The 20,781-nt window shown below is 38.1% G+C and overlaps 1 long non-coding RNA gene across 1 annotated transcript; it reads left to right on the top strand.

The window, feature by feature from the left end:
• The first annotated feature begins 1,085 nt into the window (after positions 1 to 1,085).
• Positions 1,086 to 16,512, top strand: LOC123384017. The gene is made up of 3 exons (XR_006594510.1): positions 1,086 to 2,045; positions 13,436 to 13,565; positions 13,839 to 16,512. It is a non-coding gene; the product is annotated as an uncharacterized LOC123384017 (long non-coding RNA).
• The last annotated feature ends 4,269 nt before the right edge of the window (positions 16,513 to 20,781 follow it).

Raw genomic sequence — 20,781 nt, 5'->3', positions numbered from 1 at the left:
AGGATTCAAACTTAGAGCGTAAGGAAGCGAATTCTATCAGCACACAAGGTGGATGCTGATGACACATAGTGCGTTCTGAGATATTTGACTGGATATGGTACATTTACATCGTGTCATTTTCACTGTTCCTGGTTGAAGCTAACTTAGGAACCAGAAATATGGTAGCCGGATGCTGAGGATAGATCTTTAACTTACAATCGCACATATCTGGCACCAGGAATTGTGCTGGGATGATACTAGAAAGCCTAGCAACTTGCCAGAAGTTGTGGAAGAAGTGCCCAAATTCTGATTATGACTCAGAAAGCAGGGGTGCTTGGGTGACTCAGGCAGTTACCCGTCCAACTTTGGCTCAGGTCATGATCTCATGGTTTGTGGGTTCGAGCCCCGCATCGGGCTCTGTGCTGACAGATCAGGAGCCTGTTTCACATTCTGCGTCTCCCTCTTTCTCTGCCCCCTCCCTGCTCACACTCCGTCTCTCTCTAAAAAATAAATAAACATTAAAAAATTAAAAACAAACAAAGTTTGTTTTCATGCTCTCGGAGACCTTCCTTCATTGTTGTCCTAAGAAGTTACTTAATATTTCTATAGGGTTATCTAGTCATGGATGAAGTGGATAGTATTTGAAAACTGGTTGGAAATAGGAGATTAAAAAAAAAAGTGGAGTTTCTGGCTTGGTCAATAGAGAGGAGAGAGAAGCCATTGACAAAGAACATAGAGTAGGTCCTGGATATAAAGTGCTGATAAGGCGCTGGAGGGAGAAAGAAAGAAAGCTTTAAGACTCTGTCCCAAACCTTGCTGCACGTAAGAGCCATTCAAGCTGCTGACATACTTAATTATAATATTTATTGACTCATAATATTTTTAAAAATTCACTCCCATTTATTTCTACCTTCAAAGTTGCATTCTTTTAATATCCAGAACACACAAAGAAGTCCTACAACTCAACAAAAACCAAATAACCCAATTAAAAAGTAGGCAAAGTGCTTGAAAAGACATTTCTCCAAAGATGACATACAGATCACCAACAAACATGAAAAGATGCAGTACATCACTAGTCATAAGAGAAATACAAATACCACGGTGAGATATCACCTCATGCCCATTGGGGTGGCTGCTCTCAAAAAACCAGAAAAAAGCAAGCGTGGGCGACCATATACAGTGTTGGTGGGATTGTAAAATGGTGCAACCACTATGGAAAACAGTATAACAGGTCCTCAAAAATTTTTAAATCGAACTACCACATGATCCAGCAATCTCACTTTTGGGTATATATCCAAAAGAATTTTAAGCAGAAAAAAAAAAAGAATTCAAGGAAGGGTCTCAAAGACATGTATTTACATGTTCACAGTGGCATTATGCACAATAGCCAAGAGATGGAAGCAACCTAAATGTTCATCAATGGGTAAATGGATAAAGAAAATGTACCGTGGATATGGAATATTATCCTATCATTTGGCCTTACAAAGGAAGGAACGACATGGATGAAGCTTGAGGACATTATGTTAAGTGAAATAAGCCAGTCACAAAAAGATATTTACCTTGTGATTTTACTTACGATGTGTCTAACGTAGTCAAACTCATAGAAACAGAAAGTAAAATGGTGGTTGCCAGGGGCTGGGGGAAAGGGAAACAGGGAATTTTTTTTTTCTTTAATGGGTATAGAGTTTTAGTTTTGCAAGATGAAAAGTTCTGGATATCTGTTGCACAAAAAAGTGAATATGGTTAACGCTACTCAACTGTAGACTCAAAAATGACTCAAGTGGTAAATTTTATGAAACCCATTTTTTTACCCCAATTTTTTAAAGTTACAACTTTTTGCCTTTTCTGTCATTACAAACCTAAGCCATCTCGTCTACGTTCAAAAAAAAAAAAAAAATCAGGCTACAAACAAAACATGGAAACACAATCTGTTACTATTTACAGGTACCCTGAATTCAGTTTAATCAAAGAGATGAGTTTGTGTCACAGGACTGTGGGAGCGTGGACATCAAGAGAGAAACAGAGCAAAGTGGCTTTTTAGTACAGAGCATAAAGAGATTTCCAGAGTAAGTCATTCAGCTGCCAACAAAGGGCGCCATTCATATCATCACAAGAATGGATACTCCCTCAGATGGCATGGCCTTCACCGTAGTTTCTCCCCTTAGGTTTGTGAATCCCATCTGTGTGTGGCCATGGTCACCCTGATGGTGATAAAACAGCAGGGATAATGTGTGTACTGGAATAGTAAGTAATATTTATTGAGCATTTTCTCTGTATAAGGTTCTAGGTCAAGTCTTTATATGCACACGTGAACTCATTCAATTGTCATGATGACCCTTTTAGGTTAGTATTACTTTTCATTCCATTTCTCAGTGGAGAAACCTGGGTCATGGAGAACTTAAGCATGCATAAATCATAAATTTATGTGAAACTTGGGTTTGACCCAGATAATTGTATTTTAAAGACTGAAGCTTTAGCCACCATTCTACTTGTGGTAGAAGATAGAAAGGGTTTATTAGAGTAGGGCATGCTGAAATGTATACATGGGAAAAATAAAAGCAAATACTTAGAGTAGTGAATCATATCTGACTTAAGGGTAGTTTTCTTCTATGACTGAAAAAATTATGTACCAATATATAACTATTTGTAATAGTTATGAGTACTTCTAAAATGCTAACAGTATTCGGTTGTGTGAGGGACGTAAAACTCCTGTTAAAGAGGAAGATACTATTTTAGTATGCTGATAGTAAAGAATGCCTTTTTTAATTGAACATTTATTGAGATAATTGGAGATTCCCATGAGTTGCAAGAAATAATGCCGAGAAATCCCACGTACCATGTACTCACTTTCCCCCAATGGTAGCCTCTTGCAAAACTATAGTACAATATCATAACCCAGATATTCAGATTTTCCCCATTTTTTTTAAGTTTATTTATTTATTTTGAGAGAGAGAGAGAGGGAGGAGCAGAGAGAGAGGAGAGAGAGAATCCCAAGCAGGCTCCGTGCTGTCAGTGCAGACAGAGCCTGACAGGGGGCTCCGACTCACTAACCTTGAAATCATGACCTGAGCCAAAATCAAGAGTCAGACGCTTAACCGCCTGAGACCCTCAGATGCCCCTGCTCATTTTCTAAAGGATTGTTACTTTTTTTTGACTGTTGAATTCAGAGAATTCTTTATATTTTTTAGATCTTAGTCTTTTGTGGGACATGTGGTTTGCAAACATTTTCTTCCCATTTGTAGCTTGCTTTTCATCCTCTTCACAGTCCTTTGCAAAGCAAAAGTCCTCAATCTGATGAGGTCCAATTTATCGAGTTTTCCTTTAATGGATTATGCTTTTTGGGTCAAGTCTAAGAACTTTTTGCCTGTTCCGAGACCCAAAGTTTTTGTATATATTTTTTTGTTTCTAATTATAGTTTTATGTTTTCCATTTAAAGCCATGATCCATTTTGAGTTAATTTGTTTAGAAGGAGTAAATGCTTTTAATAGAAAAAATTGGGTGATATGTGCTGATTTTAGTTTTTTGGCTCCTGAAGATTGTATTCATGGTATCACTTACTTAGTAAGACTGTCAATGGATGTGAAAATAGACATCGTCTTTGCAGATAAACTGTGCAGGTTTTAACAGCAAAACAAACGTAAAATGTTTCTGATTCCCCTGGGCAGAGCTCTGGGCTCTTTTTCATGTGAACATCAAAAAAGAAAGAAAGAAAGAAAGAAAGAAAGAAAGAAAGAAAGAAAGAAAGAAAAAGAAATTCCTTAATTCCTTACTTTGATTAACAAAAATAATAAAAGACATTACCTCAGAAGAGAATTAAACTGGAGCTTCAAGGGAAAAAGAAAAAAAAAAAAAGAATACCTGAATTTGTAGTTCTTTTGAAGAAAGATAATGAAAACAGATTCTATGACATCTTTCTTGCTCAATTTATTTGTTGTGGGCTTGAGTAATTTTAACTGATGCCTTATACAGAAAAGAGCTCTGTGAACTGGTTTAATGCTCTCGGTATTGGCTATTTCATTACATCATCTTCTAGTTTCAGAAGCACGAAGTGCCTTTTTCAGGGCTAAGTTTCTAATTAAGTTCCATATTATATTGTTGGACTATGGCTGGGGAGTACTGCTGAGGCAAGGAAGAGAGTGAATTTTGGAAAGGAATTAGGGAGGTATTTGTAAAAGGTAAAGAGCAGCATTCTGAAGCATGGGACAAAAACAAGGATTATTGGTATTATTGCTAAATGGTAATAAGAGGCCCATGGAGGGCCTTTCTCTCCATCCTAGATTGTATACTGAAGAAGTAAATGTAATTGTATCTCCCTCTGAAATATTCAGAAACGTTCACTCTCATCAATTTAGATACATTTTTGTTCTGGTAATTTTATATTACAGATTTCATGATGGATTTCATACTCTGCCTATGGAAGGAACAAATTCAACAGAATATAATATATGTACTTTGAGTTTCCAAAAGTCAATATGGAAAGTGAAGTGGCTTTTGTAATAACTCTAGCGACTGGATTGGTAGAGATAATTATGGAGTGATTCTATCCTTGCCCCTTGAAGATAGATTCCACTGAAATCGATGAAATTACATGCATGGATCAAAGATAGGATGTTGATTAATTTTCACATGTCAAATTAAATCAGCTCACGAACTAGTTGCTACATGTGCTGGAAGAGAGATTTTAAAATATAATCAGATGTTTATATACTTTTGCAAAAATTATTAGTTTTAAAGAATATATGTTATACATGTTATTTGGCTGTCAAAAATACGATCAAATAATATGAATGTTCTTGCTGCACACGTATCTTGGAAATGATGAATGCATAATTTCAAGGACCCCTTGGTGATATATCTGGTCTCCACAATTGTAGCTTGATTGTAGATCATCAAATGAAGGGAATAAGGCTCCAAAAATAAAAATGGCACTGTTATAATTTGTTTTTCTTCTTTCAAAGCAAAGACAGAAGCGAATATTCTAATGGAAAGTGGAAAACTTTGGTCTTTTTGGGCTAACAGCGTAGCGTGTCTTCTCTACCCACTTGTGGGCTCCACACGTGTGCTTGTTCTTCATTCTCAGCGTCTGACTGGCCATGGACATGTCACATGACATGCGTGCTCCTGCCTCCCATGATAGCTCCCTAATGCCCAATGGCCAGATCACAGCTTCTAAAATATCCTATTTAAGCCTTGGGTCTAGAATTAAAAGGGCCCAGTGTAAAAATACATGTGTCAGGCTAATTACTTGAACAGAATCCTTGCTTTTTGTCTCTTTGGATCACCTGCTCATGTTTTCTGACCTTGCCTCGTTCTTTTTGGCTTATGGACAATTCTCTGATATGTGTACCTTTATTTAGTCTTTGAATAGCTTATGCAAACATTGGTGAAATGGGACTGCATTCCTGTCCAATGATTGAGTGTGATACATGCTTACGTTAGCCTGAAAGGGTCCCTCTTGCAGCCCATACACTTTCATGGCTTTACTTGGCCATATGGTTGAGGGCTGAGTTTGCTTTCTTCAGTCCCTCCATGCAGAAGTAATAGCTCCCTTATGTGAATTTCCTCAGTACTCCATCTGATTCTTCTGATTCTGAGAATTTCCAACTCTTTGCCTTGATATAATTACCTATGCACCGGTCATATCTCTCAATAAGCTGGGAGCCTCTGGAGGGCTCAGGATGTGTCATGGCTACCTTCACTTTTGTGGTTTCACACGGCCTCTGGTTGGGGCCTGAGCAGACCAGGCACAGGATAAAAGTGTGCGGGTTGTGTCAATGTTTTGCACGTATTCTGAAGTCTGAGTGAGGCATATTCATGATATTTAAGCTGAGCTATATATGCTGTAACACTTACTGACAAAGCTTTTGTTGGTCTGGATTATAGCTTTTGAACCAGTGGGTCTGGTGTCCTTATGACCAAATTTTCTGCATTTATGTCTTCAAAAGGAGAAGTAGCTATCTCTTCTCTTTGTTCCCTGTTTTTATCTCCTAGGACATGAAGCATGCTTATGCATGCATTTCTTGCTAATCACTACTTTGTGACTAATCATCAGGGACCTTAAATTTAGAAGAAAATATGTAAAATTCATGACCTGAATTTGTTTTTAGGGAGCCACTGAGATATTTTCCTGAAAAAAGAAAATCACAGTCTTAATCCTTTCATTATTAATATTAGATTATCTTTAGAACATGTTATATAGTAAGCATGAAGAAACAACATGATATTTTTACAGAGGTATTTATCTTACATGAAAGAATGCTTCCAGTTTTCATGCAGAAGTACTGTATACGTCCAAAGTCCAATTATTATTATTTTATGTTTTTAATTATTATTAGAAGTGGCTCTAGAAAGCCAGGAAGATATATGTTTTCCAAGAAAACAGGACACAAATTTGGTTTTACTAGTCATACCTAGTGGAAAGTCATAAATTTTCTTCCAAGAATAAAATAGAATTGCAAGTGGGTGTTTAAAAAATGCATTAAAATGGCAATGTGCACATAATTTAAATGAGCCAAGAGCTGCTAATTATTCTGGCATGTATTCAGTTACTTTTGTACTATTTCTCCTCTAATGTAAACAAAAGAAGTCCTCTTAATTGTCAAAAACAGCTTTTAGTGGAGGTTGCTTTTTTCTGTTTTTTTTTTTCCTATTCTTTTTGTACAGTTTGCACATTTAAGAACTAGTCACAAAGTGTGATTATTTAGAATATTTTTTTTTACAAAGAATGTCCTATCCCTTATATTTTTCGGCTCTTAAAATCAAATTAAGGAGCTAATTAAGCTATTCATTTACTAGAGCGGAAAATAATTATGCAATGTGTATCTGGAGGAATAAATAGCCTCATGTGCATCCAAATGAGGTAAAAGCGGGTTGAGACTTAGTCATGTAACGGGGTACATGGAGCACGTTGCCTAATGAAGAAGGCAGGTCCTTTACTATAGTATACTTGATCATTATTTTCCAGAAATGACATTGATTTGTGGCTGTGACTACACTGTTCTTCACAGCTCAGGACCTTCAGTGTATGATTAAATGCTGCAGTTTTATTTTTAAGGCATTTTATCATGCATTTACAACATTTAAATGAGTTACTTAAGTTTATTAGAATATGCTTCTGCTTCCTCCAGTTTGGTGAACTAAATACTCAGCTAGTTCCTGGATAAAACATACTTACTGATGAGTAACAGAATGTTGGGCCAAAATTCTTCCCCCTGAGTTTTGACTGAAGCGCCAATATGATAGATACCAAAGAGAGAACGTTCTGAGAACCGTGTCGATGAGGCAGTAGATTAAGGACACGCAAAGGTCACTGCATGGGAGAGGAAAGGATCAGTGGGGAGGATATCTTTGGAGAAAACGGTGCGGTAAATCCCACAGCTTCTCCCCACACAGAGGGAGATATTCCTTCTTCATCTCAGGTCCAGGGAGACTTCCACGGCACCATCTGCAGAGCTTTGATATATGTGGGCTGGAGTCTGATTCTGGTGTCGGAAATCTAGAGGACAAGCGAAGGGCTGATCAACCACCCTGTGGCAGACATCGGGAGGGATTGGCTTTGAATTTTTTTTTTTTTGAAAAAGCTGTCTTTATGGATTCAGAGACAAGATATGATATGTGGGCACTTGGGTGAAAAAGCCAGTGTGGTTTCTCTTAGAGCCTCCCATCTGCAATGGGTGAGAAGATATCAGAAGATAGAGGCTGGTTATATACCACTGGTGTACAAAGACTAAGGGCGGGGTTGGGAGGGATTATGAATGGCCACTAAGGTTATTAAGGCACCCATTTGGGGCTAGACATTGTGAGAGAAAGCTGTCCATTGATATAGTAAGCTCTGAAGAGCTCATTAATCCTCAACTCATGAGGGTATCAATTCAAGTAAGAATATTTGTCCCATGTCTCTTTGCCATCCTCCTGCTTTGACCCTGAAGACATCAACACATCAGCTCGGGAGAGGGAAGAGGAAGGAAGAGAAGAGAAGCCGAAGGCAGTGAATTAGGGAAGAAGCCAATCAGCCTGTCTTTCTCATTGTGGGCTTTCAGCTTGAAGCAGAAGGGAGCTGGGAGAGGAGGAGATTTACTGCTAAATCAAGCCCATAGTTATAATTATTATACGGAATTGGACATTCTAGTTTCTGAATCAAGACTGTTTTTCTTCCAGGCGTAGGGAAACATTACCCCTGCTAAATAAAGCCTAATGGAACAGTGAGAGGCAAAAATAAAGTTGTGTTTTGATTACATTATGATGTACATGTGCTTGAGTAACATCGTGATTTCAAATGCAGCGCTGTTTGTAGGAAATGAGGGAAATATCTAACAGTGTAGAAAAAAGAATCGTTTGTTGAAATTTGAGTAACAGATGCAGTGAGCAGTAAGGAAATGCAGTCAGGAGACTAAGCCTTGTGCCCAATGAAGGTGAGTGAATGGAACATGAGACTTTTATTTTATTTTATTTTATTTTTTAAAATATGTTTGTTTATTTTTGAGAGAGAGAGAGGGAGAGAGAGAGTGCACCTGCGAGTTGGGGGAGTGGCAGAGAGAGGAGAGAGAGAATCCAAAGCATAGGACCATGGGACCATGACCTGAGCTGAAATCAAGAGCTGGACTCTTAACCAACGTGAGCCACCCAGGTGCCCTGAGACTTCTATTTTAGTTTAGACCCTGGAAGGGAGATAAGGCAGCTCCAGGTCTAGTGCTCCGTGACCCCCAGCAAAAGCAAGGGAAAACCTGCTCTGGAGGAGGGTGACCTCAGTTGGCCCTCGAGATTCCTATAGATTAATATCTACCAAATATAAACTCACAAAGATCACCAAAATGACAGAAGAGAAAGCCTCTGTCTCACCATGAGAAGAGTCAGCAGAAACAGTAAACGAAGGATTTAGAGTCCTAATAAATTCAGACTTCAGAATTGTGAGATATAAAATATCAAATGATTGTATATGAAACGTTTAAGGAAATAAACGGGTATCTCACAGAAATGAGAAAGCAACAAGGAACTATTCACAGGAAGCGGGAAGATTTGAAAAGAAACCAAAAAACAAATTTCAAAATGGGAAAATATAATTGTTAAGTTTTGAAAAATTAATGAGTTGGTTAAACAGCAAATCAAACGATTGAAGAGATAATCATTGATAGATGGACTGAAAGAAATTACCTAGAATGCAGCACAGAAAGACATGGTGATGGAAGGTATGAGAGTTTATCACCAATAGGCCCTCAACGAATGAACTGCTAAAGCAAACATTTTTGTTTGTTTTAATGTTTGTTTATTTTTGAGATAGAGCGTGCCAGTGGGGGAGGGGCAGAGAAGGGGGGGGAGCAGAGGATCCGAAGCGGCTTCATGCTGATAGCAGTGAGTGCAACGTGGGGCTTGAACTCACAAACTGCAAGATCATGACCAGAGCCAAAAGTCAGACACTCAAGGGACTGAGCCGCCCAGGGACCCCCTAAAGCAAACACTTTGGTCTCAAAATTCCTTTACATTCTTAAAAATTATTGACGACCCCAAAGATCTTTTGTGTACGTGGGTTATATCTATTTGTATTTATCATATTAGAAGTTAAAATTGAAATGAAAATTTATTTTTTAAAAAAGCCCATTTGATGTTAACATAAATTACTTAATAAAGAATAACTTATTTTCATACACAAAAACATTAGGGAGAAATTGTTTTACATTTTTGACAATCTTGTCTGGGTAATTAGAAGACAGCTAGATTCTCATATCTGCTTCTGCGCTCATTCTGTTGCTGTATGTTGTTTTGGTTGAAATATATGAAGAAAATCTGTCCTCGTACATATGTGTAGATGCAAAAGGGAGAAGTATTTTAATAGCCATTTCAGATAATGGAGGATATTATTCTTGGTATTGTACCAAAATTCAACAAATGGCAGTTTCCTAATGGTTAGTTGCCATGTGGAATTTGAAAGCCATATCAATAAACGTGTTGCATTTTGTTACATTAAAGTTTATTTGCCTATCTTCAACTTTAGATGGATCTTTTACCTATGTATGATTTTGTCACATCATGGACTGGTAATTTGGAAAATACTGGTTCATTGAGTAATGCAGGACTTCTAAACATTGATATGAAAGTCACATTCATTAATAACATCTGCGCGGATCTTATTAGAAAAGCCCATGTATTGAGAAGCTGTCAAGTTCATGGTGGGAAATATAAGTTTTCTAAAATTCTACTTTTCCTTGAAAACTTGAATTTTGTCATTGGCAACACATTCTGTCTGTTGTTTTCCTTGAGGTAACAGGCTTAGTTCATTCAATTTTAAGAAAATGTCTGCCAATTATCCAAGTCTGAATAGCCATAGTTCATCTGTCAGTCATTCTTTTAAGTAAAGATGGTGTTCCATGAAAAAAGTGGTTACGTCAGCTTGCAACTCAATCACACAAGTGTTTTCCTTGAGACAACCATCATACTTCGGTATTCAGCAGAAGTGCTTTTTGTACTTCCCATTTGGTCACAGAGAATATTAAAAAGACATTGTGTAAGGGCCAAGATTTAAAAAAATTAATATGTTTTTTTTCTGCTTCGCCAAGTATACCGTTAAGGGAACTAGCATTTCAGAAAATTTACTATGAGTGGGTGACAGAGAAGAACACGATTCCTTGCCTAGTTTGGTCCACTGCCTTGATTGGTGCTAAGGTACCAGCAACTTTGCTTTCGCACCATTAAGGTGTGTGTCAATGCAGTGAATAAGACAACACCTTACTATTGTTATGAAAGTAGTTTGACCTTATTGGACTCCTCCTAAGAGGGTCTTGGAACCATAAAGCACACTTTGAGACTGCTAGTCCAAAGGAATGAGAAGAATCTCCAGAAGTAAGGTCTGAAATAGAAGAAGGTCTAGTGAACAAAGAAACTGGGAATCTAACAAATCTTATGTGTATAAAATAATAGTGTCTTATTTGTTGGGGATTAAAACGTTAGAGTTAAATTAGATGGGATGGTGGCATGTAGACTGGAAGAGGTGACCATAGCATGTGAATTGGGAAGGGTGTTCAAGGGAGGGTTAGGGCACTGAATAGCTTTAGAATTTAACTTAAATGTGAAGGAAACGTTTTAAGAATGGGGAATATCCAATTAAACATTATGGATTGCATGTATGCATTTATTTTCACTCCCTTCCCCAAATCACAAGCATGGCAACAAATGGCTATTTTTAAAAGATAGAAGTCTGTAGACCCAAGTGAGGAGACAATGGCAGCCAAATGTAGAAAGCTCATTTAGGAAAGCAGGTGGATGAGTGATAATTGTCTCAGACAGCCTGGGAAAGCTAACTCCCAAGCTGCATGAGGAGTCAGCAGAGACAATGAAAAATGATTTAGATTCCTAAGAACTTCAGATTTAGAATTACCAGATGCAGAATATAAATTAATTATGTACAAAATTGCTTAAAGAAATAACATATGCACTCACATAAAAAGGAAAGCAACGAGACACTCTCAGAAGTGCAATGTGTACCTGGAAGAAATAAATGGCATCATGTGCATCCAGATGGAGAAAGCTGAGGAGCAACCTGTTGAGGAACGCTCCCATAGCTCCGGTGTCACCAGGCGGGTCCTGGAAGTGGGGGGAGGTGAGGCTATCAAAGGAGAAGTGGACGAAAGATTTTCCACCGAGTGGCTGGCCTTCCAGCTTCCTTCTCTACCTGAAGATTTCCTGTGGGTAGGATGATTCATGACTTCTGGGCTGGCAAGGGGCAGGCTCAGCTGTGAGTGGGGTATAGTTAAACTTATAAATACTGAAGGGTAGGTACTGAGTGTGTGCAAAACAGCCGTCCCTATCTCAAATTCAAATAACTATGTTGTGCAGATGGAGGGATGGTGTTTGTGCGTGTGTGGTAGCTTGTAAGAGGAGATGGGGTATGTGTGAAAGTGTGTTAAATCTTTGTTTTCCAGAATGGGAAGGCAATAGACGATGCCTAAAACAGAAAAATCAAGAAGTAGCAATGGAAGCATGTTACGTAGAGACATGGGCATAAATAGTGCAAGATTCATGGAAAACATTGGAAGTATTTACCTCTGGGGATCAGGAAATGAGGCTGCGTTTGACTCAAAAAATTATTTGCCTCTAAGCTATGTCTACACGTATCTTTGATAAAAATAAGAATGAGATTTTAAAATTATAAAGGTAACTGCTGGGGTGCCTGGGTGACTCAGTCAGTTAAGCGTCTGACTCTTGGTGTTGGCTCAGCTCATGATCTCAGGGCTTGTGAGCTAGAGCCCAGCGTCAGGCTCTGCGTTGACAGCATGGAGCCTGTTTGGGATTCTCTCTCTCTCTGTGTCTCTCTGCCCCTCCCCTGCTTGCTTGCACAGGCTCTCTCTCTCGCAAAATAAATAAACATTAAAATGATTTTTAAAAAGGCAGCTACTAAAAGAATAGAAACAAATTTTATAATTTCAAACTCATCAGAAGGAAGCAAGCAGAAAAAGTAATCTAAATAAGTAGTTAAAATCTTCCCAGAAAAGATACCAGGCCCAGATATTTTTTATCAGACTTTAATGAATAAATTATTGCAGCCTTATACTAATGCTTCTAGAATATAGAAAAAGAGACAATACCTCCCTACTCATTCTGTGAACCTTACATAAACTTAACACCCAAATTTGGCAATTATAGTACAAAAAGGAAAATTATTGGCCAGTCTCATTCTTGAACATTGGTATAAAAATTCTAAAAATTAATGTTAAAATATTTATAAATGCCATTCATTATATCAAGAGATTAAATGAGAAAAAAATCCAATAGATGCAGAAATTTTTTTTGACCAATTCAAAATCTATGATTTTTAAAAAGAAATCTGAATATTGGAGGACATTCCCTTAATATTGAAGCTGAATATTGGGGGACATTCCCTTAATCAGATAAAGGGCATTAAACAAACAAAAAAACCCAGCACTATACAGTGAACATTATTCTTAATGATGAAATCTTGGAAGCATTCTTTTTAAGATCCAGAAAAGGCAAGAGCACCCACTATTGCCAGTTTTCATTAACATTTTATTGGATTTATAGTAAGGCAAGAAATAATTAAGAAGCAGATTAGTCATTATCCGCAGATAATATGATTCTCTACCCAGCAAGTTAAAAGAATCTATAGGCTTCTTAAAGAATTAGTAAGAAGGTGGTTGGATATCATGTTATTACATAAACTATTTGCCATCAACAGGTAGAAAATGTAATAGGAGGAAGAATATCTCATTTATGATAGCAATAAAAAATGGTACTTATGAATAAATCTACCAAAAGGTGTAATCTTTATGAAGTAAAATTTAAAACTTTATAGAAAGATATTAAAGAAGATCTAAATAAATGGAGAACTATACTGTGTTGATTTGGTAGAAGATTTAATATCTTGGACCATTGATTCTTTCCAAATTAATGTATAAATTCAATGCAATTCCAATTAAAATATCAGTAGGGATTTTTTCTTTTTTGGTAGAACGTGGAAAAGCTGACTGCAAAATTTACATGGAAGGGCCATAAACGAAAAATAGAGCCACAATACTCCTGAAGAACAGGAAGAAGAGAAACTTGACCTACCAGATGTCAGGAACGCTTATAAAGCTACGGTACAATTACAATTATTTCAAAAGTAGCTAACCCAGAGTTAGTACTCAATAAATGTTAGTTATTATTACTATATGGTTTCCACATTTTAATATTTACATTCTTTGTGGTAAACATTTGCAAGGATTGTTTCTTTCCCTTATGAGGGGCATTTCAAAACGTAAGCCTTAGAAAAATTTTAAACGCTTTCTAAGGCCTGGGTTAGAGCTGTACTCCAAATTACGTGGCTCCCGTTACGGAACTGAGTTCTCTATTTCCTTTGCCTCTCCTGCCAGCTTCCTCTCCTTCTTTGAGTCTGAATGGAAATGTAAGGTGTCGGGACAATGGCTATCTAAAATGGAGTAAGGAGGTAAGAAGCGGTATCCAGATGCTTGTAACAAAAAAATGAAAGGGGTAAACTTGTCAAGAGGCTTACTTAGTGGACAAGGCAACGGTTGGTCAAAAGTGGTAAACTGGTGAATGAAAGTCATTCATTCATTCATTCATTCATTCATTCATTCATTCATTCATTCAAGAAAACTCTGTTACCTGTGTATGAAACACCGTGTCTGGCGTGGATATAAAGATGCATTAGACAGATCCCTGTGCATGAGCACTCAGACTAGCTGGCAAGACATGCCTGGAAAATACTAAGATATAGTATGCCGACTACTAGAGCACGGTCGATACCAAACAGTTCTGTCAGAGCAATGAGGCTGAAGGACGAACTACAGAAAGTAGAAGCAGTTTTCTCGAAGGAAGTATCATTCATACTTGATCTTGGTATCTGTGTTGTTGAGGAGGGAGATGGCAGAGGCATATACCGTGGGGCTAAACATGCAGAGTTTTCAAATATGTTGAAGCAGTATCAACTTCTATACCGTAAGAGCTATGGAGATTTTATAAAGGATGTTCATACCACGCAGTTTACTGTTTGTGAATTTTAAACTCTCGCCTTCTTTCTTCCTACCTCTTGTTTGAGGAATTAATAGCCAAATTACCCCAAACTGGGCAGTAGTGGGGAGGAGGCAGAGAACCAGGGTCCTGAGTAACAGCGTGGCTCTACAGAGTGTGGAGTAAAGGAGAATTCAGTGTTTCAGCTTCTTTGATTGGCATGGAAATGTTTAGAGAGTGAAGTAATTTTGAAGTTCTGTGGTTCTACCTGGGATTTAGAGTGAGGCTTCTTTCTTAAACTGTATGGTCCTAGTAAATGTTGAGGCATAGCAGAAAATCAGTACAAGTTTTATCAGTGACCTTTTGTGAATCCTGCTCTGGTTGGCATAGTTGTTTCATCCGATCACACATTCAACAGAGTGGAGCTCTGAGATGGAGCAGGAGGGTGACACGGTGACAATTAGCACTGCTCCTAAAGAAGCCCTATGACTGACGATAGAACTCTAAAATGTGAATAAACTCTGTTTTGAGAAGGGGCTGCTCTTACAGAGAATGTTACATGACCCCGGAAGTGTAGGAAATGGGCTCTGGGCAAGAAAAAAGTGCCTCCAGCAGAGGCATTGTTCTTAGAACCAAAATTTTGAGAGCATGATAGAGGAAATCTCTCCATCAGCTGTCAAATTCCGTAAGTTCCAGAATCTTTCCTTAAGACAAACACCTTCCACCTGGAATGAAGGATGCCACAGGCCCCATCAAAATCGAAGAGATGGACAGGATGGTTAGCGTGAGGTGTTCAGAGGTTCATCTGAGTTTCCCCACAAGTGTCACTGACAAAGTGCACAGGTCTCTATAGTTCAAGGGTTCCTGCCTGGAGGGTACAGTGGGTACGAAGCTTCGTTGTATTTGAGATTCCTACACTTGGGAAGCAGTTGCTGGGGGAGCTATGGCTGAGTTCAGGCTGAGATAATGTTTGTTTCAAAACCTGGGATAGCTTTTAACGTTAATTGAATTTCTTAGAGTTAAAGGGAGAAACACAAACCATATGGAAATAAGTGGGAAAATTTAATGGCAAGAGCTATAAACATGCAGATAAATCTTCCTGAAGTCATTGTAGTAGTTTATAATTTCTTCTTATGTCCCCTGTGAAGTCCTACAGTGCCCCTCAACCTTTTTCCCACATCACTAACTTTGAAGCTCCCCCAAGGGTATGACCATGGTCATAGAAGCACTGTTGGTTTGCCACCATTTTTGCTGCCTTGGGGAACTCATCATACATGATTTACGTGGTAGCTTATATGGATAAATTGTATTTCTACACCTCCTGCCCTAGTATCTTCTATTTTTGCAGACCAAGGATTCGGGATCTCTAAAGTACATTTCTCTGTGTGTGACATTCTGTTAATAATAACAGAATGTAATAAACATTACATTGCCTTTTTTTTTAAATCAATGTAAATGATATCAACAGATTCTCAGTGCTTTAAAATCACTACATTGTGGTACTTTGAACGGACTATATGTCTTCCTGATAATTCTTCATCTGGAATTGTACTGCCTACTACTGTAGCCCCTAGCTATATGTGGCTATTTAAACTTACATGAATTCAAATGACTAGAATTAAAACTTCAGTTTGGCAGTCACACTCGCCACATTTCAAGTGTTCAATAGCCACATGTGGCTAGTGCCTACTGAATTGGATAGGACAGATGTAAAACATTTCTGTCATTGGACAAAATTGGACAGTGCTGATCTAGGACATTTCTTGTATTTTTCTTGAGCTTTCACTGTTCTCTACCAGCTAACCCAGGCAACACCCACGGTGTGCCTAGACTTTTACAACAGACATCATACGGTCTTCTCTCTCCAGTTTCTCAGTCCTTCCAATGTCCTTCCATGACATCATCCTGAATCTGAGGGCCATGCCTGGGTCTTGTCATCACCCAGAATCACTGCCTCTGACACTTAAATCTAAGAACTAAGAACTAGTTTTGAGTTGCTTTGCTATCTGATACCACCGTGTCTGTTCTTCACTTACACTGAGACCTCCAGGTCCTGGACCCCTCTGTTTATTTTCATTTGACTCCCTTTCTTGTTTTTTTTTTTTTTTAATTTTTTTTTAAATGTATGAAATTTATTGTCAAATTGGTTTCCATACAACACCCAGTGCTCATCCCAACAGGTGCCCTCCTCGATACCCATCACCCACCCTCCCCTCCCTCCCAGCCCCCATCAGCCCTCAGTTTGTTCTCAGTTTTTAAGAGTCTCTTATGCTTTGGCTCTCTCCCTCTCTAACCTCTTTTTTTTTCCTTCCCCTCCCCCATGGGTTCCTGTTAAGTTTCTCAGGATCCACATAAGAGTGAACACATATGGTATCTGTCTTTCTCTGTATGGCTTATTTCACTTAGCATCACACTCTCCAGTTCCATCCATGTTGCTACAAAGGGCCATATTTCATTCTTTCTCATTGCCACGTAATATTCCATTGTGTATATAAACCACGATTTCTTATCCATTCATCAGTTGATGGACATTTAGGCTCTTTCCATAATTTGGCTATTGTTGAGAGTGCTGCTATAAACATTGGGGTACAAATGCCCCTATGCATCAGTACTCCTGTATCCCTTGGGTAAATTCCTAGCAGTGCTATTGCTGGGTCATAGGGTAGGTCTATTTTTAATTTTCTGAGGAACCTCCACACTGTTTTCCAGAGTGACTGCACCAATTTGCATTCCCACCAACAGTGCAAGAGGGTTCCCGTTTCTCCACATCCTCTCCAGCATCTATAGTCTCCTGATTTGTTCATTTTGGCCACTCTGACTGGCGTGAGGTGATATCTGAGTGTGGTTTTGATTTGTTTTTCCCTGATGAGGAGCGACGTTGAGCATCTTTTCATGTGCCTGTTGGCCATCCGGATGTCTTCTTTAGAGAAGTGTCTATTCATGTTTTCTGGCCATTTCTTCCCTGGATTATTGGTTTTTCGGGTGTGGAGTTTGGTGAGCTCTTTATAGATTTTGGATACTAGCCCTTTGTCCGATATGTCATTTGCAAATATCTTTTCCCATTCCGTTGGTTGACTTTTAGTTTTGTTGGTTCTTTCCTTTGCTGTGCAGAAGCTTTTTATCTTCATGAGGTCCCAATAGTTCATTTTTGCTTTTAATTCCCTTGCCTTTGAGGATGTGTCAAGTAAGAAATTGCTACGGCTGAGGTCAGAGAGGTCTTTTCCTGCTTTCTCCTCTAGGGTTTTGATGGTTTCCTGTCTCACATTCAGGTCCTTTATCCATTTTGAGTTTATTTTTGTGAATGGTGTGAGAAAGTGGTCTAGTTTTAACCTTCTGCATGTTGCTGTCCAGTTCTCCCAGCACCATTTGTTAAAGAGACTGTCTTTTTTCCATTGGGTATTCTTTCCTGCTTTGTCAAAGATTAGTTGGCCATACTTTTGTGGGTCTAGTTCTAGGGTTTCTATTCTATTCCATTGGTCTATGTGTCTGTTTTTGTGCCAATACCATGCTGTCTTGATGATTACAGCTTTGTAGTAGAGGCTAAAGTCTGGGATTGTGATGCCTCCTGCTTTTGTCTTCTTCTTCTTCAAAATTACTTTGGCTATCGGGGCTTTGTGTGGTTCCATATGAATTTTAGGATTGCTTGTTCTAGCTTTGAGAAGAATGCTGGTGCAATTTTGATTGGGATTGCATTGAATGTGTAGATAGCTTTGGGTAGTATTGACATTTTGACAATATTTATTCTTCCAACCCATGAAAACGGAAATGTTTTTCCATTTCTTTATATCTTCTTCAATTTCCTTCATAAGCTTTCTATAGTTTTCAGCATACAGATCTTTTACATCTTTGGTTAGATTTATTCCTAGGTATTTTATGCTTCTTGGTGCAATTGTGAATGGGATCAGTTTCTTTATTTGTCTTTCTGTTGCTTCATTATTAGTGTATAAGGATGCAACTGATTTCTGTACATTGATTTTGTATCCTGCAACTTTGCTGAATTCATGTATCAGTGTTATAGCAGACTTTTGGTGGAGTCCATTGGGTTCTCCATGTATATTATCATGTCATCTGCAAAAAGTGAAAGCTTAACTTCATCTTTGCCAATTTTGATGCCTTTGATTTCCTTTTGTTTGATTGCCGATGCTAGAACTTCCAACAGTATGTTAAACAACAGCGGTGAGAGTGGACATCCCTGTCATGTTCTGATCTCAGGGAAAAAGCTCTCAGTTTTTCCCCATTGAGGATGATGTTAGCTGTGGAGTTTTCATAAATGGCTTTTATAATGTTTAAGTATGTTCCTTCTATCCCTACTTTCCGAGGGTTTTTATTAAGAAAGGATGCTGAATTTTGTCAAATGCTTTTTCTGTATCGATTGACAGGATCATATGGTTCTTATCTTTTCTTTTATTAATGTGATGTATCACGTTGATTGATTTGCAAATGTTGAACCAGCCCTGCATCCCAGGAATGGATCCCACTTGATCATGGTGAATAATTCTTTTTATATGCTGTTGAATTCGATTTGCTAGTATCTTATTGAGAATTTTTGCATCCATATTCATCAGGGATATTGGCCTGTAGTTCTCTTTTTTTTACTGGGTCTCTGTCTGGTTTAGGAATCAAAGTAATACTGGCTTCATAGAACGAGTCTGGAAGTTTTCCTTCCCTTTCTATTTTTTGGAATAGCTTGAGAAGGATAGGTATTATCTCTGCTTTAAACATCTGGTAGAACTCCCCTGAGAAGCCATCTGGTCCTGGACTCTTATTTGTTGGGACATTTTTGATAACTGATTTAATTTCTTCACTGGTTATGGGTCTGTTCAAGCTTTCTATTTCCTCCTGATTGAGTTTTGGAAGTGTGTGGGTGTTTAGGAATTTGTCCATTTCTTCCAGGTTGTCCAGTTTGTTGGCATATAATTTTTCATAGTATTCCCTGATAATTGTTTGTATCTCTGAGGGATTGGTTGTAATAATTCCATTTTCATTCATGATTTTATCTATTTGGGTCATCTCCCTTTTATTTTTGGAGAAGCCTCGCTAGAGGTTTGTTAATTTTGTTTATTTTTTCAAAAAACCAACTCTTGGTTTCATTCATCTGTTCTACAGTTTTTTTAGATTCTATATTGTTTATTTCTGCTCTGATCTTTATTATTTCTCTTCTTCTGCTGGGTTTGGGGTGTCTTTGCTGTTCTGCTTCTATTTCCTTTAGGTGTGCTGTTAGAGTTTGTATTTGGGATTTTTCTTGTTTCTTGAGATAGGCCTGGATTGCAATGTATTTTCCTCTCAGGACTGCCTTTGCTGCATCCCAAAGCGTTTGGATTGTTGTATTTTCATTTTCGTTTGTTTCCATATATTTTTTAATTTCTTCCCTAATTGCCTGGTTGACCCATTCATTCTTTAGTAGGGTGTTCTTTAACCTCCATGCTTTTGGAGGTTTTCCAGACTTTTTCCTGTGGTTGATTTCAAGCTTCATAGCATTGTGGTCTGAAAGTATGCATGGTATGATTTCAATTCTTGTATACTTATGAAGGGCTGTTTTGTGACCCAGTATATGATCTATCTTGGAGAATGTTCCATGGGCACTCGAGAAGAAAGTATATTCTATTGCTTTGGGATGCAGAGTTCTAAATAGATCTGTCAAGTCCATCTGATCCAATGTATCATTCAGGGCCCTTGTTTCTTTATTGACCGTGTGTCTAGATGATCTATCCATTTCTGTAAGTGGAGTGTTAAAGTCCCCTGCAATTACCACATTCTTATCAATAAGGTTGTTTATGTTTGTGAGTAATTGTTTTATATATTTGGGGGCTCCTGTATTTGGTGCATAGACATTTATAATTGCTAGCTCTTCCTGATGGATAGACCCTGTGTTTATTATATAATGCCCTTCTTCATCTCTTGTTACAGCCTTTAATTTAAAGTCTAGTTTGTCTGATATAAGTATGGCTACTCCAGCTTTCTTTTGACTTCCAGTGGCATGATAAATAGCTCTTCATCCCCTCACTCTGAATCTGAAGGTGTCCTCAGGTCTAAAATGAGTTTCTTGTAGACAGCAAATAGATGGGTCTTGTTTTTTTATCCATTCTGATACCCTATGTCTTTTGGTTGGCGCATTTAGTCCATTTACATTCAGTGTTATAATAGAAAGACATGGGTTTAGAGTCATTGTGATGTCCGTAGATTTCATGCTTGTAGCAATGTCTCTGGTACTTTGTCTCACAGGATCCCCCTTAGGATCTCTTGTAGGGCTGGTTTAGTGGTGACGAATTCCTTCAGCTTTTGTTTGGGAAGACCTTTATCTCTCCTTCTATTTTAAAGACAGACTTGCTCAATAAAGGATTCTCA

This window comes from Felis catus, chromosome A2, assembly GCF_018350175.1.
Source record: "Felis catus isolate Fca126 chromosome A2, F.catus_Fca126_mat1.0, whole genome shotgun sequence".
Lineage (NCBI taxonomy): Eukaryota > Metazoa > Chordata > Mammalia > Carnivora > Felidae > Felis > Felis catus.
This window is presented reverse-complemented; position numbering and strand designations above follow the sequence as displayed.